Source organism: Marmota marmota, unplaced genomic scaffold (assembly GCF_001458135.2).
Source record: "Marmota marmota marmota unplaced genomic scaffold, marMar, whole genome shotgun sequence".
Classification (NCBI taxonomy): Eukaryota; Metazoa; Chordata; class Mammalia; order Rodentia; family Sciuridae; genus Marmota; species Marmota marmota.
The window spans coordinates 5,917,844-5,943,599 of NW_026000272.1; the positions used below are offsets into that span (position 1 = coordinate 5,917,844).

Consider the following 25,756-nt stretch of genomic DNA (forward strand, 5'->3'; position numbering starts at 1 on the left):
ATCATAGCCATTTGGTTAAAACAAACAAACAAACAAACTATATATATATGTGTGTGTGTGTGTGTGTGTGTGTGTGCGCGCGCGTGCGCGCACACGTGATCACAATGGTAACTTATTGTTGCTTTAATCTACAATGTGCTAATGGAAAATGGCATTGAATATCTTTTTATATGATCATTTGCTACATGTATATCTTTTCATGTGATTTATCAGGTTAACATAAATACCTTCTATTTCTAATATGCTGAGAACTTTTATATTGAATATGTTAGATTCTTGTTAAATGACCTTATGTTGCCATTGATCACAATGTTTTTTCTTTAGAATACAGATAATGTGGCTCACATATATTGATTTTTATGTGTTAAATCAACTGTGCATATATGTAAGAAATCCCAATTTCTCATGGCATATAATTTCTATACATCATTGGATTCAATTTAAACATAGTTTATTGAGAATTTTTACACCTATGTTCATAAGAAATATCAACCCTTGGTTTTCCTTTATTGCAATGTTTTTATGTCAATTTGGTATTGGGTAAATGTTGGTAAAAGTGAGTTAGTAATTTTTATATCTGATTCTATTTTCTGGAAGAAATTATGAATAATTGTTTTTATTTTTGTTTTTAGACTAAATTTTTAATAGACTTTACCAGTGAGAACATCTGGGCCTGGTTCTTTCATTTTTAGATGGCTATTAATTATTGACTCAATTCTTTTAATAGACATAGATCTACAGAAATTATCTGTTTCTTGTATGAGTTTTAATAGTTTGTATATTTCAAAGAAATGTTTTATTTCATCTATATTATTAAATTGGTGGACAGATATGATTATTTCTAATATTCCTTCATTATACTTTAAATATCCTATACTTTATTTTATTATTTATTCTGATTTGTTATACATGATGGCAGAATGCAATTTATTTCATATTACACATATAGAGCACAATTTTCCAAGACACTGATTATACACAAAGTATTTTCACACATGTACTTAGGATAATGATGTCTAACTCATTCCACCATCATTCCTACCCCCTTGCTCCCTCCCTTCCCCTCCCTCCCCTTTGCCCTATCTAAAGTTCCTCCATTCCTCCCATGCTCCCCACTCCAATTGCCATTATGAGTCAGCATCCTCATATCAAAGAAAACATTTGGCCTTTGTTTTGGGGGGATTGGATTGCTTCACTTATCAGTATATTCTCCAACTTCATCTATTTACCTGCTAATGGCATGATTTTTTCTCTTTTATTGCTGAGTAATATTTCATTGTGTATATATACCAAAGTTTCCCTACCTATCCATCTACTGAAGGGCATCTGGGTAGGTCCCACACTTTAGCTATTGTGAATTATGCTGCTATAAACATTGATGTGGCTGTGTCCCTGTAATATGCTGTTTTTAAGTCCTTTGGGTATAGACCAAGGAGAGGGATAGCCAGGTCAAATGGTGGTTCCATTCTCAGATTTTCAAGGAATCTCTATACTGCTTTCCAGTTTGGCTGCACCAATTTGCGGTCCCACCAACAGTGTATGAGTGTACCTTTTCCCCCACATCCTCGCCAACACTTATTTTTGTTTGTATGCACAATACCTGCCATTCTGACTGGAGTGAGATAAAATCTTAGAGTAGTTTTAATTTGCATTTCTCTAATTGCTAGAGATGTTGAACATTTTTTCATATATTTGTTTATTGGTTGTAGATCTTCTTCTGAGAAGTGTCTGTTCACTTCCTTGGCCCATTTATTGATTGGATTATTTGTTTTATTGGTGTTAAGGTTTTTGAGTGCTTTATATATCCTACAGATTAGTGCTCTCTGATGTGCTTGTGGTAAAGATTTGCTCCCATTCTTTATGCTTTCTATTTACCTCACTGATTGTTTATTTTGCTGAGAAAAAGGTTTTGAGTTTGAATCCATCCCTCTTTGATTCTTGGTTTTAATTATTGTGCTATAGAAGTCTTATTAATAAAGTTGGGGCCTAATCTGACATAATGGAGATTTTGGCTTACTTTTTCTTCCATTAGGTGCAAGATCTGTGGTTTAATTCCTAGGTGCTTGATCCACTTTGAGTTGAGTTTTGTGCATGATGAGAAATAGAGGTTTAATTTCAGTTTGTTGCATGTGGATTTCTAGTTTTCCCAGCACCATTTGTTGAATAATCTATCTTTTCTCCAATGTATGTTTTTGGTGCCTTTGTCTCTAAGATAACTAAAGTTATGTGGGTTAGAATTTGTGTCCTCTATCCTATACTTTAAATACATAAGTAATGATTCCCTAATTTATGTAATTAGTAATTTGTTTCTTCTCTTTTCTTTATTGGTTAGCCTTGCTGAAATTTTATTAATTTCATAGATATTTTTAAAGAACTAGCTTTGCATTTTATTAGGTTTCTCTATTGATTTCATGTTTTGAATTTTATTGATTTCTATGCTTATTTTGATCATTTATTTTCTTTGGTTCTCCCAAGGCTTAATTTACTTTTCTTTCTTTAGTTCCTTATGGTGAAAAAATAGCTTACTCATTTTAGGCCTTTCTTCTTTTCTAATATATACATTCAGTACTTTATAATGCCCTCTAAGAACTACCCGCACTGCATCCCATATTTTTTTTTTCTAAAAGAGGCAGGGTAGATTTTATTCTAAAAAATATCACAGGTTTTTCTATTATAAAGGGACCTAGATGCCCTTCAATAGATGAATGGATAAAAAAATGTGGCATTTATACACAATGGAGTATTACTCAGCACTAAAAAATGACAAAATCATGGCATTTGCAGGGAAATGGATAGCATTAGAGCAGATTATACTAAGTGAAGCTAGCCAATCCCTAAAAAACAAATGCCAAATGTCTTCTTTGATATAATGAGAGCAACTAAGAGCAGAGCAGGGAGGGAGAGCAGGAGGAAAAGATTAACATTAAACAGAGACATGAGGTGGGAGGGAAAGGGAGAGAGAAGGGAAAATGCATGGAAATGGAAGGAGACCCTCATTGTTATACAAAATTACATATAAGAGGTTGTGAGGGGAATGGGAAAAAAACAAGGAGAGAAATGAATTACAGTAGATAGGGTAGAGAGAGAAGATGGGAGGGGAGGGGAGGGGGGATAGTAGAGGATAGGAAAGGCAGCAGAATACAACAGACACTAGTATGGCAATATGTAAAAACATGGATGTGTAACCAATGTGATTCTGCAATCTGTATTTGGGGTAAAAATGGGAGTTCATAACCCACTTGAATCTAATGTATGAAATATGATATGTCAAGAGCTTTGTAATGTTTTGAACAACCAATAATAAAAAAAAAAATAAAGGGGCATGTGTGACCACGTAGGAAACAGATTCCCCATTATGGGTTTTCCTGATGGCTTCTGTAAGGATAATGGAGATATTAATCACTTGTATTTTGCAGCAAAGCTTCATCTTGTTCTCTTGAGGTATGGTATTGATGACCACTATTCTTCAAAACACATCAGAAATGGCTGGCCAGAAAAAATTCCATGATTCAAGATAGCATAACTCTGGTGACTACAGCTGAGAAAAGGTTGTCAGCTGTATAGCAAATTGTGCCATAGGTTTCAGCTGTGTCATTCATAAGGATATCCTCTGATATCCTTTGCATCTTCCACTAGCACCATGAAGTTTACTTCATTGGCCTTCTTCCATTCATTGTGAATCAATGCAGAGTCCACATTAAACCAATCTGCAATGGAGGTCACTCTCTTGGCTCTACCAACATCAGGTAACATAATAATGCAGTTCCTCCATTCAGAGATATTCTCCCTAATCCACTTCAGGACCCCTGGCTCTTTATACAGATTGTTATGTGATATTTATTGGTAACAAAAAAGTCTTAAATTTGAGAAGCATGTAGATCCATGATGATAATATGTTCTTCACCAGCCACAGATTGCATATTTGTGACAAGCTTTGTTGAGATTAGAACCCAGCCCTTGTTCTTCTTATCCTGCCAGGCATAAGGGAAACAGGATGACTGTGGTAACCTGGCTTGCTGAAGCAGTCTTTCTGGGATTAATCATGATCTAAAACACCATTAGATTGTTGTTAATTTCACCACAGCCAGTCTGAAAGAAGAATGCAGACACCTTCTTCAAGTACATTTTCACCAATTTCCACACAGGTTTCTTGATTGCTGAATTTCTTAGTTACTACCTTACCTAGATAAGGTAGGATAGGTTCTGATGGGAACTGCTGCTGCAGATTTTGATATTCAGCATATTGAGAAGCTTCCCTAGGTGCTCTTTGCTCAGTGTTACTGTGGAAACCAGAACTGAAGTCATCCCATAAATTTTGAAAAGTTTGTATTTTCATTTTTATTTAGTCCAAAATATTTTTCAATTTATCTTAAGACTTCTTCTTTGAGCCATGTATTATTTAGAAAAACAGTTTAACTTCCAAATATATGAGAATTTTTTTCTTATCTTTCTGGTATTACTATCTTGTTTAATTCCTCTGTCATTTAAGACCATATTTTGAATGCTAGACTTTTTAATTTGTTTTATGACCTTCAATGTAATCTATTATGGTTCCCAGGTCATTAACCTGGCTGAAACTTAGCATCACTTTCTTCACAGTACATTTTTCAACTTGAATAGAATGTATTGCATATGACCAATTGTTCTCTTCCATTTATTGAAAAACAAATATAAAGAGACAAGGCTGAGTTCTTGTTTAGGATAGTATATGTACACTAAACTTAAAATTCATCTAAAATTATCAAGTCATAATAAAGATACCTTATGTGCTATAGAACTCACAGAAGCCAAAAAGGATAGGGACACATACATAGAAATGTTCACAAATTGTTGGAGGCTGAGTGGATCAGCTTCTAGGAGAGAAACTCATAGAGCAGGAGACTTAGGTAGGACTCCATCCTTTTGTGGGTACCTTCATCAAGTTATGACAGAGAAAAGCCAAGAAAACATTTTGTTTTAGTTTTCACAGGAAAAGGAAAAAGAAATCCTTGTGAAATATTCCCAGATCATTCTCCACAAATTGGCCTATACTACAAGGAAAGACTTTGACAGAAATTTACTCCATCTGTGGAAGGACATATACTTGAATCTAGCTACCTCTAGCCTTCCTTGCTCACTTCAAAAAAGGTAAAAAAAGGATAAAATACAACTGTGAAAGTCACAGTCTAGGAGAAACCAAAGGAGCTAGAAGAAGAGAGGGGGATCATGAGAATGGGCTTACTTTCAGGCTCTCTTATATGTTGAGAAGAAAGCATCAGCAAAAATGAAGGTGCAGGACTGTTTTCTGACTCAACCTGTTGGAAGGAGGCAGAAATCAGAAGAGATAGTTAACATGCATGTATGACCTTTCAGTGCATGTTGACCCTGCAAAATGGTAATCATGTCCAGATGGGTACTATAAAAATTTGATCTATTCTGGTTATTATTCTCTCTTCTTCTGGAATTATAGATATTAGTTGAACAGAGCAAGGAAGTTCTTCCTTTATTAGTCAATTATAAGTATGGTTAATCTTAATATGAAAGGAGAAGGGGCACCTATGAGGGCTGGGTTGGTTAGGAAAGACTGTCAAGAAGCAATGCTTTATTACATCATCCTCAAAGATGAGTTAGAACTAGGTAAAGAGGATAAGGAGGATAGGATTTTCTGGGTAATATGGACAAGTATCATGAGCAAAGACCTAGAGGAATGACAGAAAACGACCTATTTGAGGTTTGTAAAAAATTTTGCACAACCATAATATTAAATGTCATTAAGGGAGTGGAGTAGGCTCAGAAAATGAGGCTGAAGCAGGAGGCAGGAGGCAGATCATGCAAAATGGTGGATCTATTACCAATGAACTTAGACTTTAAGTATAATAGTAAACCACTTAAGGGTAATACATCATTAGATTTCTTTTTGGAGAAGATGATTCTGGTTGATGTGTTAATAATTGTAGGTGATGGTGTGGGTGGAGGTTACAAGGGATATTGGGGACACCAAAGAGAAGTCCCAGTTTGAATGTCATGGTAGCAATAGCCATGTAGGTAAATTAGATAAATAATTAAGAAACAAAATGTGTTGGTACTGACTAGATGGGGGAATGGGATACAGGAAGGGAGATACTAAAAGATGATCCCAGAACTCTGGATTTGGATATGCTTTTTGGACCAGTACCAATAGTGCCTTTGAAAAATACTGTCTGCATAGTTTGATCCTTTTAGTAGCTTCCCATACATTTTACAAAATGAAGGTGATTGTTTTAGGATATAGTATGTCTCAATTAGAGCACCAAGAATTTGAAAACGTTGGGTTAACCTAAATTCCAAACACTTAAAACTATAACAATTTAATTGTGCAAATGGAAAAAAAAAGCTATTTTAATAAGGGGCACACCTGGTATGTAACCAGGAGTTTTCATTTCAAGTAGCAAGTAGTTGTAGGACTGTAATTGCAGACAGAATAATAATCTGATGATTTATTAATTGTATTGTGCCAGGTCTGCCCTTGTTATTGATAAATCAATTATAGACAAACTGAGTTTGTAACTTTTCAGCTGGACACCCTTTAAAAATATGAAGCATTTACTGCCCTGAACTATTTACCTGATTGAGTTACTTTTAAATTACAGTGTGAGGGCATGGCCAATACTGAAAGCTGACACATCATCTTAGCAGGGGTGAAGTTTGATTGTGAAATTGGACATGAACTTATCTGGAAAGAACAGAACTTCTAAAATGTTCTTACCTAAAACATTTCTTCTCCTATAAACTTATGAGAATGTCAGAGATAAAATTATAAAGATCAACTAATACAGCCCTTTCTTAGCATTGATAAAACTAAGCCTCAGAGAACTGATTAAGGAACCTGTCCATGGTCACATGTCACCCTTAGAACTGAGTCAGGACTCAATATCATTAGTTTTTAGATCATCATGTGGTTGTTCATTGACTGTCCAGAACCCCTGAATAGAAGTGGACTCCAAATGCTTATGGGTGGTATTATTAATAAGAAAAGAAATGCAAACCTATTTGAAAGCATTAATGTACTTCCTGGAATTCTATGAAAATCAATTATTTTTTTTCAATTAGCAAACATTAATATCATAAATCTTTATTCACATAGAGATCAGTATCATTCTGGGGGAACACTGATAAAATGGTCACATATTCAAAAATTGTGGTCCTGCTTGTTGTGAGTCAAATGTGTTCCCCCCAAATATATGTGGAAATCTGAATCCCTAGTTCCTGTGAATGTGATCTTATTTGGAAATAAAGCCTTTATGATGCACTCAAGATGAGTTCATAGAATTAAAGTAGGTTGTAGTCCAATATTACTGACATATGTTAGCAGAAATTTACAGGGAGAATACCAGGTGATGTCAGAGGTGAGACTAGAGCCATTCATCTATAAATTTAGGAATGCAAAGGATTGCTAGTAGCACGAGAAGCTAAGAGAAAAGCATGGAACAGAGTGTATGTTAGAGGCTTTAGCGAGTGCTCGGCCTTGCTGACACCTTGATCCTTAATTTCTAACCTCCACAATTATGAGATGATGCATTTTCATTGTTTTAGGTCATCCACTTTAAGATATTTTGTTACAGCAGTCATTGCAAATTAACATATTACTGTTAAGCAAAGAATTGGTGTTGAGGGCTGCCAATAGGCTATGGAAGATGAACACTCAGTTGAAAGGTTGCCATTTTGTACAATTTATTTGCCTGAATTATTTCCCTACATGTAGACGCTACTATGCTTTTGTCTTAGCACTTTTCCTTCACATGTACTATGTACTTACTGCTCCTGTACTTTGTCCTCCTTCACCATCTAACCCCAGCCCTCATGCTTCCTACTCCTCTTTCTTTAGGAAGGGAGGTCTTCCACATAGCATTTGTGGATTCGTTTTTTTTTTTTTTAAGAGGACGAGAGTGGATAGGGTAAAGCACTGATTATGTTCATGAGCTCTTCTGTATATTTACTTTTAAATGAAATTTGCTTTTAGTGCAGAAATTAAAGATGATTTCCTCACTAGTCCTTCCCTTCCAAATCGAGCTTCGTATATCCTTTCATCTGAATACTAAATGGATATTTGGGGTTTTTTGGCTGTACCAGACAAAAATCAAAGTCAAAGTTAATACTGAGGAAAGATAACAGAGAACCATGAAGTATGGTATTTCAGTGGAATAAAATAAATATGATTGTTTCCCTCGGCAATTCTGTTCCAATTAGATAAACAAGTAAACTCCTGACTTTATTGTTCAGTGTAGTCAAGTGTAGGAGTTCTTCAATATGAATGTGGTATTGGCTTTAAATTGTGTGCTTTCAACTACATCATACTCTGTCATTAAATGTTGAAGTTTAGAAGGATCTTAGAAGTCAGTGATCTCAGCAAGTCCTGTGGAAGTGCTGAGACTTGCACAAGCTCACAGAATTGATGGATTGATGGTAGAATCAAGCCTGGATCCTAGGCCTTTTGTGTCCCTGTCCAGTATTCATTTGGTCAATAATTGTCAGAGAGAGTTTCCTTTCAGAAAGTGAAACTGGAGTGCCTCTTGCAAGCAAATGTACTATAGTTTCAGATCTGATCTCTTTAAATACAGAGAGGACTGAACTTTCTCACAGACTCATCTATTTTAATTTCTTCTTATTTCAACTAGAGTATCAAAATTCTTTCCATAAATAAAATAAATATGAGATAGCTAATTCACAATATAACTTCAAAATTAAACAATGGAATTTCTTAGTTTTGGTAATTGTACTGTGGCTATGTAATATGTTAACATTAGGGAAATCTGGGTGAGAGATGTAAATGAACTGTCAAATATTATTACAAATTTCTGTATGTTTAAACTTATTACAAATTTAAAAGGTACAGAATATTGAATGTGTGATTTTGTAATGTACCAATATCTTTCCTAGCCAAACATTTTCCTGAAAAATGTATGTGTGTTCTTCAGAACATTCTTTATATAGTAAAGGCTGGCCTTATGCTACTGTAGAAAAGCAAGTTTAATAAGTCTCTCTTTTTTATTGTGAAAATTGCATTTCATTAATAGCCATTAACATCATAGGATAGACAATGTTTTCAGTGGTCATAATTTTCACAAAGCAAAGATGTGGTATGAGACATAAATAAAGAGTACTATTGAGAGTAATTGTGGACTGGATACTCCTGCAATGTAAAAGCTATGGTGTTCATCTTCTCCTGGAGACAGATTGCAGTTAGGATCAACTATGGTCCAAAACTACTAGATACTTCTCTCCAAGTCCATTCTTATATAATCACCTTTTGAGTGCCTACGTATCACAATGTTTATCTCATTATTGTTAGAATGACACACAATAGGCGATGATCATGTAGTTTGATTAGTGCTGTGGTGGAGGAAATTACATGGTTTTGTCAATATAGAGAAGATGAGAACTTCTACTTTGACTGTACAGTGGGGATGTCAGGGGGAAATTCTTGAGGGAGGGACTACACAAGGCTGACTCTTTAAAGTGAACAGGAGGTTATAGTACAGACTACAGAGATGCATTCTAAGCAAACATAGGACACATGAGAAAAATTTGGCACGTTGGGCAAGTACCCCATTACCATTGGATCATGTGTACGCAGAAGGGGTATTGGGCAAGACTTTATCCTGAATCCTTTTGAGGAGAGAACAGTAACACAGCATAAATTTTTTTTCAAAAGGATCATTCTGGCTGTAAAATGGAAAGTGAATTGAAGGTGGGATGGAAACATGGCAAGTATTAAGAAGGTTATTGCAACTGACCTCATGAAAGAGGGTGATTGTGGCAGGCATGGCCAGAAGTGTACTCTTTAAGACATATTTAGGAGATAAATTTGAAAGACCTTGGTGCTTTAGTGGATATGAAGATTTACTGAAAGTAGAAGATAGTATCAACATTTTTTTTTTCTTTTTCATAATGAGCTAGCTTCATCTTCTTTCTGAACACCTCCTCCATCTACTCGTGTAATTGAAACTTGGTTCTCCTAAGGACATTTCTTTCCCTGGAGGGTTTTCAAGTGAAGAGGCCGAGTAAAGGGAACACCATATGCTCCTAGGTATAGTTTATGAGTATCTAAAAAAGACATGGGTCAAATAACTTTTCTTCCCATTTTGTATTCAGTTACAATCATTGAGTTTAAAAAGAAACTTAATTAAGAAATATATTTTGGTTTCACTATGAGTAATTTATTTTCTAGGGGAATAATGACATGGAGAAAAGGCTTATACACATTATAATGCCACTTGAGCATTTTTTTTTTTTGGTACCAGAAATTAAACTCAGGGGCACTTGACCACTGAGCCACATCCCCATCCCTATTTTGTATTTTATTTAGAGACAGGTTCTTACTGAGTTGCTTAGCATCTCACTAAATTGTTGGGGATGGCTTTGAACTCACGATTCTCCTGCCTCAGCCTCCTGACCACCACCACACCTGGCCCAAGTATCAATTAATCTTGATATATCACTTTTCAAGTGATAGACCTGAAAGTAGTGATAGTGTCTCTATTGATCTCCTTGGTCTCTTTTAGAATATTGCTTCTCTGTGCTGTCATTAACACTTTTTGCTATTATGAAAGTCCATTATCCAACTCTAAATTTCTTTCCATCTCTGTATTGCTGTCATCTACCCTAGTTATTCTTCTAGGACTTTGGTACCTGATTTTCTGTTTTCCTTTACACACTAAGTCCTGCCCTCCCCCCAGAATGACATCAATGCCTGCATGGGTATCATCTAAATATTCTGGTCCCCTATTTCCAATGAACTTTATCATCAGTCTTCCTCAATTAGCCTTCTCTATAGCTACACTCTGGAACTTGTCATTGTTCATAACTGCTCCACTTCTAAAATCTCTAATTCTAGTACATCATTGTATTAGAACCACAACTCCTTCCAGCTATATTATTTTATCTCTTTAATACATCCAGACCCTTTATTTTTTCCTAATTAATCAACACTTCCATTTCTTCACTTTTCTTTCTAACTGGGTTACTTCCCTCGCTAATAATTTTAATAACATTTTTAAAACTGCAAACACCTTACAGTCTTTGTTGTTTTGCTGTATCAATCTGAAAAAACCTGCATTAATCCAACTGTCTATTTTGTCTGATTGTGCAGCCGAGTGCTTCAGAAATATGATTCACCAGATCAAGTTATTTCTAATATGAATTCATGATTATGAACTTCAAGTGGGCCCTCAGTTCTTCCTGACAAACCTATCATGTATCTTTGGCCAATCTGTTTCTCCTCTCTTCACAAAGACCACTTCAAAACCTCTCTTCAAATCTGAGCCCTGTTCCAAGTCATTCTTTGTAGATGACCTTTTTGGGCCATCTTACTAAGGGAAAAGAGATTCAGGAAGGAAACTATCAAATGTACAAGTCAGCCTGTACCTGAACTGCATCCATTTTATCCTACTTTATTTTTGTTCACAATTTAGGAACATCCTACCCTTCAATATGAGGCCATAAGCTCATATAGGCCATTTGCATCAGATTTTATATATACTTAGTTATCTTTCATTGAAAGAAAAATTAGCACCCATTTACTGTCCTTTATTCTCCCCTGTTCTGTTCAAAATTTCGATAAATTGCTTGTATTCACTGCCTCCAATTTCTCCACTCCATGACCCAACTTAATCTAGCTGCCACAAACCAGTTTTCACCAAAATTATTAATGGAAGTTATGTTACTAAGTCTAAAAACATGTTAAAAATCTCTTTTTTCCTTGATCTTTTATCAACATTCGACCTGTTGGCTGCTTCCTCTCTTATGGAAAAAAAAAACAAGACAAAAACATATCATACTTTATGACACAACAAATTATGAGTAGTACGTGGAGATCTTAGAATGTATGCACTATGCTAGTTTCAGTAGTGTCTCCTTCTGACTCAGAAGTATACTCCTTTACCCCACTGCCTGTACTTGATCTATCTTGGAATTTTTATCACTGCATCCATTTAATTTGTCATGACATCTAAAACCTTTTTCTAATGCCCTAAAATGGAAATTGTCAATGAGGGATGGCAACATCTAAACAAGACTGATGAGTATACTAATTATTTCAGGGGATAGATTCTTCACAGAGGGGGCTGATGGGTAACACTTTCAATGTTAGCAACAAAAAAGAGAAAGATAGCATTTTAGCAAACAGGATGCTTAATCAGCAAGAGAAGGGCTTCTAAGATCGATTTAAATTTTAAGCATGATGATGTACTTCAGTGAATGTCAAGTTGAGTATTCAGTCTGTTCTCTCTAATTTTAGTTTGATTCAAAGCACATTTATTGAGCTTAGTATATGTTAAGTATCCTGTCCCATACCATGGGACATACAGATGAATGAGTCATGATTTCTATCCATAAGGAGCTTTCAATATATTATATACAGCTAACATGCTCATATGTCTTTTGTGGTGGACAATTAAACTCTAAAGTGTCTGGGTTGCTGAGGGTGAGTTCTGAATGTAGAGTACCGCAGGTTCAAACAGAAAATATCATGGCACCCAAATAGGAAGTAAAATCTTCTCCAAAAGCATGCTGTATGTTGCATAGCCCTCTGAGAACACAGGAAAAAAAATAGAATATTTCTGGAATCATAAGCACATATCATTTAGGCTAAAAAGAAAATATCACAGCAATATAAAACCATTTTCATAAGTTGGTAGAGGAGGAAGCCAGTATTTTGCATAGTTAACTGAGTCAAAGGTGCTGAGAAGTCACATACGAGGAGGACTAAGGATTGCTTAATGTTATCATTATTAAGTATTTATTAATATTACTGCTGCTGCTGCTTCTACTAGCAATAGATAACATTTATGCAGTTTAGGCTCTGTTTAGAGCACTTTTCTAATAATTATATTGATGTTATATCATTCAATTTCCCTAACAGCTCTGTAAGATAGACACTAATATTTAAATTTTATCATTTAAAAAGCTAATGTGCACATGTAAACTGACTCATCCAAAGTAAGTGATATAGCCAGAATTTAGCACTTGAGCCTTGATGACATGGGCAAAAATGACTTGAGTGGAGTAGTAGGAACCTTAAACAGCCTGGAATGATTTAAGGAGTTAATACATGGGATAAAGAACAAACAAAGACAGAAAAACATATTTGGGGAGAATTTTTGTACAGACTGTCTTTAATAAAAAGTATCGAAATATGTACTGTAACAAGAAGAAAGAAGGAAAATATTAGATGCGTAGGTTTATAACATTTGATCAGCAGAAACTGAGCAACAATTTATATGTTGGCATCTAACAAAGGGGAAGTGAGGTTAGAATTTTGAAAGTGTTTATGCTTTAAATATCCTTGGAGAGAGTGGACAAATCAGCCTACAGGAGGAATATAATGAGAATACTTGGCCATGTTGAGGATTGATTCATTTAAGGTTTTTGGCTATGAATTTAAAGTATTGTAAACTTGCGCTATTTTAGAATTTTCTCCTGACATCCTAGGATTCTTCATTGTAGGGAGGGAAAACATGGATATTTGAGTTTAGCTCTTGTTGAGTTTTGCCAGATATGTGCAATGGGTATTTTTTGTGTGTGTGTGTGTGGGGGGGGGCGGCTGGGGATTGAACCCAGAGCCTTGTGGATGCTAGGCAAGCACTTTATCAACTGAGCTATATGAAGACATTAATTGGTGTCACCATAATTTATATACAACTATAGATATGAAAAATTGTGGTGTATATGTGTAGTAAGAATTGTAATGCATTCCACTGTCATTTATTTAAAAAAATAAAAAAGAAAAACAAATGGGTAAAAGAAAATCAGGATAATGGTAACAGTGTTATTGATGTGACAGAATGTGGAAAGTTAGCTGAATAAAGAAGGCAGTGAAGAAATTTGGAAGCTGATTGATAGGTAGCAGGTAGAGAAGTCAATGGACAGACTGTCACAGTGAGTGGACACTAATTTAGCACTCACAATTGGGAAGCTTTATTTTAACTGGAAGGATAAGAAATAATGTTCAGAAATGATAAATTTGAATCAATGCTTTTGGTGGCAGCACAGTTTCACGTAAATGACAAAGCCCATGGTGTTAATGATGGAATGGGTAGATAAGCTAGAATGGAGAAGAAAGAAGAAAGCTGAATTCTTTCAGGATATACTTAGCTTGACATGAAATCTGTGTTTCCATTATATTTTTCATTATTCCTATAACTTGTGAAATGAGATAATCATGGTCTATTGATAAAGTAATTTTGTCTTCTTCCTGTTGTAGGATTTTTTTTTAATCAATAGATGATACGACCTTCCACACACAAGCCTTGAATTCTCAGATGTAAGCCACTGGTTCTATACTGGAATAGTATGCTCCACCCACTACCCTCATAAAACAAGTTGGATATGTGTTGGAGCATTTTTTGGTTGTTATAAGGATTAGGCATAACCACAGGCATTCAGTGAGTTATGACCAGGCATCGTAAATGTTCTGCAGTTCTGGCACAGGCTTTGCACAAAAGATGAATAATGCCATTTTGTGCTCTAATTTGAAATGTCGTATCAGACATTATTGTATGTATAAAACCCATTAATTCTTGCCTGGTTTTGGAACCCAGCTCATTCTCACAGAGAATTTCAAAGTATTTGTTGTGTATTTTAATAACCATTAAAATGTCCAGGAGATGCAAAAAATTCTGTAAAATGAGATGAGCCTCTCTTACGTGTTGTTTGGAATATTGTCAACAACTATTCACCACATCACAAATTTCAACACTTAATATGAATTCTTTTAGACCTATTTGAGATATCTGTATCTGCAAATCTGTAAAATAACATTTTATATAAAAGTCCTTTCAGTTGATATAAAAGTGAATATCATTAAATTATCAGGTATATGAATTGCAGTGATCTTATTGAATTTCATTGATGATTGTTTTAAGGATGCTATTACTATCACTGAAGTGCACCAATTAGATCAATTAGATATCTTAGTTGTAAACATTTCATATTGGAATTTTAAAGTAATTTTTAAGTTGGCTGTTGCTTTTCAATCTTATTCTAATCTTGTCTTCTGAGGTATATCATCACTACTCTAGAACTTCTTTTGTTAAGTTCCTCTTCAGTATATCCTCTCTTCTCCCATTTCTGTTGAATGTTATATTATCCAAGTCCTATTTATATTAGAAACTACATTTTACACTTTGACATGTAATGAGATTTCACATTAGATGATGTGTTTTTCATGATACTCCATACCTCTTTGACCCATCTCATAACCATTAAAAATGGAAACAAGCTCATTTACAATAATAACATCCTTGTTTCTTTTCTCAACTTGGGGTGTGTATGTGTTTGGAATATTATTAGTATTACAGGAAATGTTGTTTCTTATCTTTCTCTTATTATATATAAGTCTGTCTGGCCCATTATTACTAATACTAACATGCTTTCCCTTATTAATATTTTTCTTGAATTTCTCCAGATTCAGTTCTGGCTATAAATTATATCCTTTACCTTAATTATGTAAGTATGTAGAATTTTCAAAACATTAAAATTGGGTATTACACAATATTTTTTAGGAAAAGAAGTGCCTAATTCGACACAGTTTATGTCTACTCTCCCTGCACCCCTTCCTCTAATAAAGAATTTTTATGTTTCAATATTATGTCCCTTAAGGAATCACACTAGACTTGAAGAAAGGTAATGTGGTGTCTAGACCAAGTCAGGAGTGGCGTAACCTGGGATACTCAATGGATTTCCCTAGAGATTGTAAATGGGTTTGGGTTTTAGTTTTTGTAGCCAATGCCTTGAGTGAAAAATATTTGTTCCCTAGCTCCATGAAGTCAAAAATGGGAGATGGCTATGTGGTATAGGTGGAAATTACATGCTTCAGTATGTGAGCACTGTGAACTTTCTGGGCTTAAGCTTGGTATGAAAGGAGGAGAACCATTCATGAGCAAGGACTGTGATGGACTGAAGACCAGAGGCCCATTGTGACATCTGCTGTACTGAATAGCCCTACTTTTCCCTCTATAATTCCAAGGTGAAAGGAAGTTTCCCAGAACACTGTTGAGATTGAATTTTCTATCAGTTGTAACAGATGGAGATGAAATTAAATTTGATTTAAAAAACTGAAAATAAAAGTTACTAGTCCTAAATTGCACTGGTGAAAATTAACACAAGATTACACTTGAGTTTGATAGTGTTATTTTGGGCATAATTTTAATGGGTAAACACTGGAAAACTTTTATTAAAGGACAATTACTTGGACGGTTCTTTAGCTGCATATTCCAAAGGAATAGTAACTTTTTGATGACTTTCTGTCCTAATCTTCCAAGACCTTAGAATGAATATATTTTTATTCCTCAAGTTAATCTTATTAACAAAAAGTACAAACTATTTTAATGAATATATTTTATCGTTAAATCTCCACATCCACTAGCCTCACTATGAAGGCCCCAGAGGGATAACTCAATGCTTTGTAGAAAGACTCACACATCTCACTCCACTTTACATACTGCAGAGGGTATGGTAATACTTCTGCAAAAAGAAGTGCTCCGGATTGTCAACCCCCAGTGCTTTTGTGAAGCTGGTGTTTGTAAGAAAGTAGATTGAATTAGTCAGGGTCAGACAGCAGTTGGAGTAAATCACCAGGGAAGACCATGAGTGGCAGGGAGAAGCTATTGGGGTGCATACACTTGGGAAATAAGAAAACAGATCTTTGAGCTGTGCTTACTAAGCAGAACTCTCTGGAAATATCACTTAGGAGTGATTGGATAGTGAATTAAAATGTCCGCATTTGTATTTCCCCCTGAATGACTGTTGCACAATGAGCTAATCTGAATGCTTTTGAGAAGAGTTTCTATATGGCTTATTTTCTACTCAACTGAAAGCTCTCAAGCTCAAGACAAGATATTTCAGTTGTGTGACTTCATTGTGTGAGTTGTCACAAAATGAGGTGGGGAAGAAATATTGCTCTTTAAAAGTTAGTGAACCGTGGGGATTTTATGTGGCATTGTAAAGAGTTCAAACTAGTCAAGGAAAGAAATGGCAGATGGACAACTCGAAGAAGGTTCCAGCAATGCTTGAAAGACATATGCATTGATCTCAAAGGGCTTTCCTTTCAGAGATGCACAGCCTAGGCCTGAGTGACTTCAATAGATGGTCAAGAAAATATCCGTGTTATTACACTGGGCTTTATGCTGAATACAGTTTCCACATCCATCCTCAAGACAAGTTTATAGCTAGCTCCACACAGAACATAAATTGTCTTGAAAAGACCTCAAATGGTTAATTTTGATCAAACAAGTGGTTACTTAGAAAACTACTCATTAGCATCCTGTTACCAAGCAGAACATGGACTGAATTAAGTTGCTTGTTTTCAAACACCTGTTTGAAACTACCATACATGGACTAACTGAACTAGAATAGAATTTTCATTTTCAGTTAAAACCCTACACATTTTTAAAAATAAAACAAATAGTAATTTTCAACCATTGTACATCCTTTTGAGAACTGACATGCTTCTGGGTATCTTTTATTACCTATCTTGCAAATATTGCAAGAACCAGTCAGAGTCCCTATAAAAGTTTTCATTCTACCTGATCTTTCAGCAGCATTTGACACTGTTAGCCTCCCTATGATTTCTTTTATTAATGCCTTATAGTTGCACATAATAGTTGGGTTCATTTTGAAATTGTCACATATGCATGGAATTTAATTTACTCAATTTCAGTCCCTGGTTCCCCTTCCCTTACTTACTTCCCCTCCTTCCCCCTTACTTCTCTTCTTGTACTCTACTAGTCTACTTTCCAGGGTTTTTTTATTCTAATTGATGCTTTATGGATATACATACATAACCTCCCCATTTTGCAATTCTGTCTTCCATTGTTTATAGACCTGCTGGGTTTCCACATTAATTCTAACACTTCTCCTAATCAAATTCATCTGTGACTTCCAGTGTATCTGCCAATCCTTGAAATGCTTGTTTATTCTCATCAGTTCTGTTTTGGACTTTTCTTGCTCATACAATCTCTCTGGATCAGCTGAATTTCAATCTTCCTCTATATCTGTGCTTGTTCACTATGGTATCTACCAGCCTAAATTTAAATAGTGGCTACTTGAATTTAAATTAATTAAAATAAAATTTAAAATTCAGTTCTTCAGTCATGCCAGCCACATTTCAAGTACTCAATCACAATATGTGACTAGTAGCTGCCATACTGTATGGGACAAATATAAAATATTTTTTATCATTTCAGAGAATTCTATTAGAAAAATTCTGTACTTCAAGCCAATGTCTCCCAGAGGGCTTTCTTGGTTCTCATAATAGCAAATTGAACATCTCCATCTGATTGTTCTATAGGCCTCACAGACAAATTGTTTCCACCAAACTCCTCCTTTTCTGGAAGTTAACCTGGAGCCAGGAATACAGAGATAAAGAATCTCATCTTTATTCTTTATATGAGAGCCATTTGACTGTTGCCTGATGATTTGATTCAATATTGATAGTTCTTTAAAATAAAGAAGATGGCTAGTTGCATTTGACCATTTCTAAGTTGAATCATCCCTTACAATGACCTTGTGTTTGGCACCATTCTTTTCTATTATCCCGGCCCCCAAATTAATTTCATATACTGAATGCAAAATGAGGCTAACAAAGCAATCTTTGTGATAGGAATTCCACAGATTGCTTAATTGACACTTCCCAATTTCTCATTTATTTAGATTTTCAAATCAACAGAATTAGACTACAAATTAATTCATCAGTGCAAACAATAGAAAAATGAGGTCAGGATTATTAGAAGAAGAATAGACAAGGAGATGAATTGATCCACAGTCAGATATACAGGTTGATCCCTGAAACTCAGAAAAAAGTAGGTCAACTTTTCCCCTCTCTCTTAATTACATGCCCACAAGCTTTCTTCTGTCAGGCCTGGAAATCTTGGGGCTTATTTCTACTCAGTGTAATTATGTTTCCATATCTGATCGTGTCCAATTTTGAAATGAAATAAACACTAGGAACTAGTCACATTAGCAAGTGGAGCCACCAAATTACATTCATTAAGGCATTGTTCAATTATGGAGTGCAATCCTCTAGTGACCCCAGGAAAGCAAAAATTCAGTTTACAATTAAAGATCTGTGGTATTCAATAAATATTTGTACTATTTTGGAAAGAATGCATTATTTTGACTTCTATCAAAGAGAATCTAGATCTGGAAAGAGCTCAAATAAAGAATAATTGCACTATTACGAAAAGAAGCTGAATTCACCTTGATCCAAATCAGGTTAGTAATTATCCACCCTAATGCGCTATAATGATCCTTTGAATTTATAATTATAAACTTTCAGGAGAGTCTCAGTGTTATTCTAAAGTAACAGCAAAGTAACAAGCAAAGTTTCCCATTTCATTATTCATAAATAAGCAGCATTCTATATTGAATTACTAGTATTCTTTTATTATAGTCATTTCTTGTGCTTAAAAAAAAATCCCTCCTTTCTAGCCAAATAAACAGTTCCTATTGTCAGTCTTAGCTCCGAAGCAAACTAACTCTTATCAGGCTGGCAAAATGTCTCCTCCCAAAGTTTTCTCTGTGAATTTCTGTCTACAATAAGAACTTTTTCAGAATTTCCAGCTATAAACAAGGAGGGATGACTTCAACTCAATAACTAAAATTGCAAGAGGGATCACTTGATTGTCCTGTCTACATCATTGGGTAACAAATACATTTGATTATTTGACTGGAGCATTAAGATGCACAGAACATAGTGTACATAGCAATGAGAGGGATATGCACACATACACAGACAGAAAGAGAGGCAGAAATAGGGAGATAGGGAATGAGGGAAGAAGAAATAAAAAAGATAATTGTAGTGCGTGTGTATTCATGAGAGAGAAATGAGATGGCGTTGCGCTGCAGAGAAAGCATATGGATTTTCACATACATTGTGACCTTGAACCAAATATTTGCTCTTCTTAACCTCAGTTTACTAATATGAAAGAGTACATATCTCATATGGTTTTTGAGGATTTAGTATAATAAAGCTTCAAAATGTTTACTCCAGCACCTGCCACAGGGAAACCATTCAATAAGCAATAGTAATGACTATGTTAGCTACTAAATAGCTGCATAGACATATTAGACACACATATGTATTCTGGTATTGGGGATTGAACTGATTTTGGGGGCACTGTATCACTGAGCTACAACCCCAGTCCTTTTTATTTATTTATTTATTTTGAGACAGGGTCTTGCCAAATTGCCGATGCTGGCCTGGAACTTGCTATTTTTCCAAGTGGCTAGGATTATGGGTGTATACCACCACACCCAGCTCCTTGTTAGACATATTGGCATATGTAAATAGGTAAGCATACAACATTATGCATATACTATTCACATTTGAATTAAAAACATAGTTATTGAACATGAGTGAAATCTGGAACAGCTAAATGCATTTTTTATTAGGAATCAGGAAATCAACATTTAGTTTGGATCTGATTGTTACTGTGTAAACCTGGGAAAGTCACTTAACATATGGAGCTGGCCTTTTTATGTCTTCACAATACAAGTCACATTACCAAACTTGGAATATTTGTGTGGGCAGTACACCCAAACAGGTTACTATGTGTAAAGCTCTTTACATAGGTGTAAAAAATAAAGGTGTAAGATGCTGTTGATATCCTTTGTATTTGGAGAAGCAATTCCTGAGAAAGACCCTTTCTGTGTATGTGTGGTTGAGAATACTCATGCAGGACTCTCTTCTCCTAAATAGTTTTTTGAGTTGAATCTTGAACCTGGGCCTGGCTTAGTCTTAGAGCTTCTGGACCTGTGTGTGTTAAGGTTCTCAATTCTAATTCTTGAGGGTTGACTGTCACAATTGCATTCTGTGTTTAGGCATATCTCACTCTAAGTTGGGAAAAAAAGATCCATGTAGACAATGGATATGGACAAAAGAAGGTAGTGGTGCAAACTTCTTGATGATTCTTGAATAGTATGAGCCCAACACACCAAATTATCAGGGATAACAGATACAATATTAAAGTTCAGTTCTGCTCATCTCTACCTAGAACAAAAAACTAGTATGCAGTAGGTGAATTACTCTGGAGAATTCAAGGCAATCCCAAGGTTTCTGACCTCAAGAAATCAAATGACTTGTAGTCCATTAACTCTTTATTTGTTTATTGCATATAGTATTTAATGGAGATTTTCTTTCATTCCTCCTCAGTGTGATTGTTCTCTCACTCTCACTCTAGCTCTCTTTCTTTCTCTTAGTACTAGGGATAAAACTCAGGAGTATTCTACAATTAAGCTAAATCCCCAGCCCATTTTAAGACATGGTCTCACTAAGTTGCCCAGGTTGGCCTCAAGCTTCTGATCCTCTACCTTCTGCCTGCCAAGTTATTGGGACTGCAGGCATATGCATGACTGCTCCTGACCAATAAAAAATTTATGCCTCATTTCTGGGAAAATGACTTTTCTCTCACTTATCTTTTCTTCCCTCTCAGAGACAGGTATCCTTTGTACTGTCTTGTGACCTCACTTTTAAATCTCTAGTGAAATCAGGTGGGAAGTATCTACTAGATACTTCATTCCCTGCCAGCTTTCAGTTGCTGATAGGGTTGCCATTTTGGATCAGTAAATGGCCTTCAAATTCCCATTTCATGCCTGGTGCTTTGTCTCTTGTCGGGTCTACAGGACTGTCAGAACCTATTTACTAATCTTGCCTATCTCCTCCTTCAGAACTCTTAAGCCATGCTTTTTTCCTGCTCTGTATTCTGTTCACTGCTCTGCCACCCTCACATGCCTCAGCTGCAACCTAGTCCATGAGAAATTAGGAACTTGGCCCCATGATGAATACATTTCAAAGAGAAATAACCCTCTTTCCTGAATCTGTATCATTTTACACATCAGAGGTCTGTCTCTCTACTAAATAGTTTCAAAAATAAAAAAACCTTCATTTCAACCATATATATCTGTAAGTTCAAGTCACATTTCAGTAAACTTGTTTGGAGGAAGGGGACACTTCACTGCCAGTTTCAGTTATACATATAACTTTGGTTCTCTGAAAAAAAATTCAGACCAACTGGGAAAGAAAATTTATCCTCTGATAAAATTTCAGGTCTTCTTTTATGTTTAAGGTTGTGCACTGAAAACATGTGTATAGACATTATCAATTGGCAAAAAAAATTTAGTGATTTCCTAAATGTTAACAAACTTTAATCATGAAAAAATAGTTTCTGAGATAGTAACTAGAAGTTTGGGGATAGAAATAATATATTCAGTAAATAAATTCACACAACCCAACTAAGCACTCCTACAGACTATTCAGATCAATATTTGATGAGAATGTATCAAAGCAAACTTATTGCTATGAGGAGCCACTGCTGTCTTTTGATTGAAGTTAGTGAAGCAGACATATTAGTGTAAAGCACTTGCTGGATGCATTCGAAATTTGTCCTAACCACCACTAGTGCTGTTAATGGAAGACGGTAATTACTGTCCACATAATTCTGAAATAATTAGGAAAATGGGCACTTTTCGGAAATATCTTATTAAAATGCAGTCCTGATAACAGAAAAGTTTCTGGACATGTGCTGACTTGAATCAGTGAAGATAAAAGTGCCAGAGATCCTTTTTACTTTACAATTGAAATCTCTCTTCTATTGCATGCTGGAAAGCTTTAAAAGGATGAGCAGGTCCAAAGCCTTGCAAATCACACAGCAGAGAGAGGAGTGAAGGAAGTAAAGTGTGGTAGCAACAGAATTCGGCACATCTGCATTATAGCAAAGGCACTCTACCTGTAGTGTGAGGCCTTGTTTGGCTTCATCCATGTAAAGGAAGACAGCAGATTTGAATGGGTCTCTTGGATTCTTCCCTGAAGGCATATATAGACCACAGCATTGACAAGAACTTCTTAGGACTGAAGATGTTCAGAGCATTCAACTCCATCTCTGAATAAATCAGGGCAGAACTGGCAGTGCCAGACAGGTGTGTCCTGCTCCGAGCATCAGGCCTAGACCCAACAGATATGCAGTTGTTGCACTCTCCTTGCTGAAACATGAAAGAATGTTAAATGTGGTCCGCATGAAAGAAAAGACAAATGGCTCCTGGAAGTGTATTGTCAGTAGCAAGACAGGGCTCCCTCTCATAAAGGAAAAGAAGATGCTTAAAGAAAAGGATTCTGGGACAGCATTAATAAAGAGGAGACAAGTTGATAAGCAAACATGGTCTCCACGGACCAGGGCATGTGCATACTTTCCCAGTCTATTTAAAATGTCTTGAAAGTGATTTGTAATTGCAGCTTGTCTGATCTAAAAGAAAAAGGAAAGCCTTACAAAAGATGGGCCTACTCAGAATATGTAGGGGAAAGCAATCTCTTTAAAGTAAAAAGACTGCCTGGGAAATACTGCGCACAGCCAATAAAAGCACACTGCTAGTGATGACTCAGGAAAGCATTGGCATATATTTTCTGAAATAAAGGGTTAAATCTTGCAGCAATTTTCACAACCTCTTGTGTGACCCTTTGTTTTGCAAAAACGCTCTTTACTGTCATCTCAATTCTCTGCATAGCCACCCTGGGTAGAATGCAGGATGGAAATTATCATTTCCATTTTAGGGATGGGGAAAGTAGTGTTCAGTGAGGCAAATGACTTGTCTAAGGGCAGACCTTCTGATTCCCAGTCCAGTGCTCAGATCACAACAGCACTCAACAGACTCTGCTCCATGTGGCCACACTCCACAGTGTTATATTCTCAGCACATGTCAAGTCAGGGGGATGCTCTTTCCCAGCATAATCCCTCTGCCAATTCCCAGTTCCTGTTATTAGAAAGAAAGGGAGAGAGGAATTAAACTATCAATGGAAGGAAAACAAACCTATAACAAATTGTGCCCCTAAATATTATCACTTCCTTATCATTGTTTTCTTACTGGTCCTCTAGAACTTCTGGGTGAAAGCCTAAACCCCTATACCTGGTGTGTGAGCCTCTCCTTATTTCATGCTTCATCATACTACCTAGAAGAAATCCTCTGTTCAGCCAGGCAGATGTCTTACTGACCATTTAAAACCATATTTATTTTCAAAACCACAGTTTCTTCTATGCTGTTCTCTCTATCCTAATGGACCTCCTCTTTGGCAAAATCTTCTCATATGTGCTGAGGCAGACTCAAAGACCCACTGTCCCCAAGAAGATTCTACTATAGGTTCAGCACATGGATTTTAGGCCTATTTAGTGTCAATTTCAGATCCTGAGTGATTACTAACTGGAACAGTCACAACTTATCTGACTGCAAGTGACAGAAATTCAACTTGATTGGGCTAAGGCAAAATAGAAAGGAAATTCACTGGAAGGCCATTGAGGAATTTAATGTACCTAGAAAAGGTGGGAAGATCAAGGGCAGCTAGGCCTTAGGGACATTTGGAATCAGAGACTGAAAATGCTGTCAATGCTCAGTTCCTCTTTCATTTTTGCTTCCCTTGGCATGGCACCTTCTTTTTCTTAGGTTATTCTTGGAAACATAGTGACCAAAAGTTCCTGTCCTGCATATCTCACAGGCTTTCCACCAGAGGAGGATTTAGTCTCTGTCCTCCATTTCATTTCAGATCACTCTAGGCAATTACATTGATTGGCCTACTTATTTTACATGCCTTTCTCCAGATGAATCTGGTATAGCTTCGACATGGCTCAACCTAGACCCTGACACTGGGAATCTTAGGTTGTGCATCATTTGTAGAGGACAGAGGAAATCACTGTGATCTAAGCAGACTTCCTGATTGCTGTCTATCATCTTGACCAGTGGTGTCTGCTGAACTGCTTCTTCACTCTGCAGCATTTCGCTTCTTCTAAACAATTTTGCTAGCTATTTGAAAATTGAGACTAGTAACATATATCATCTTTCCAGTGTTCCCAGGGAACCTACCATATTTCTGTGAAATTTTGTTTATTTACTTGTTTATTGAATGTGTCTTTTACTGTAAGCCTGTGTTACAAGTTATAGGTGAATGTTTATGATCCACCCCAACTCTTGCCACAAATGACTTGTAGTTTCCTGAAACCACCATGCCATTTCTCACCTCTGTCTTTATATGTGCTGTTTCCTTCATTCAGAGTATCTTTCCAGTTCTTCCCCTGAAAGGAAAGCCTGCTCAGTGTTCAAGACTCAGTTCAAGTGTCACCACTTCCAGAAAGACTTTCTTGATCTCTACCCCTGGTCTTCTCATCCCAAAGCTGAGGAAAGTGCCCCTTCTCTGTGCTTCCACAGCACCCTTCATAGTACTCACCACTTACCATTGTGCATTTTAATTATTTACTTGTTTGTCTCCTATGTTGACAGCCAGTGGGTCTCAAAGTGAGATTCCCCAACCATCAGTTAGAAATCCATGTTCTTGGGCTTCCCTCCAGACCTAATGAATAGGAGACTCTAGGGGTAAGGCTACAAGTCTGTGTTTTAATGTGCCCTCTAAGTAATTGTGATGCATGTTCAAGTTTGAGGGCTACTGACACAGATATTACCAGCCATCATCGCAAAGTCTGACATAATAAAATGGGAAACTTTTGATGAATTAATTGATAAATCAATATTTTCTCTTTCATGTAAGGATTTTAGACATGTTGGTTCTTCTTGCTTACTTTTCAGGCACTTTCACCAGGTAGATGACTGATTTCCATTTATTCTTAGACCATTCATTCATTCATTCATTATATTTTGTGGAAAACTATGGATTGTGGAGTCCAAATCATACTGTCTGTCATGACAATGAGGTATCTAGCTCTCCTAACTCCCCAGAATATCTTAAAATCCTTGTCTCGTGCCTGTA

General features: G+C 36.0%; 1 pseudogene; it reads right to left on the reverse strand.

The window, feature by feature from the left end:
- Positions 1-3,319: 3,319 nt before the first annotated feature.
- On the reverse strand, positions 3,320-24,771 carry LOC107152568 (annotated as a pseudogene).
- Positions 24,772-25,756: the final 985 nt, after the last annotated feature.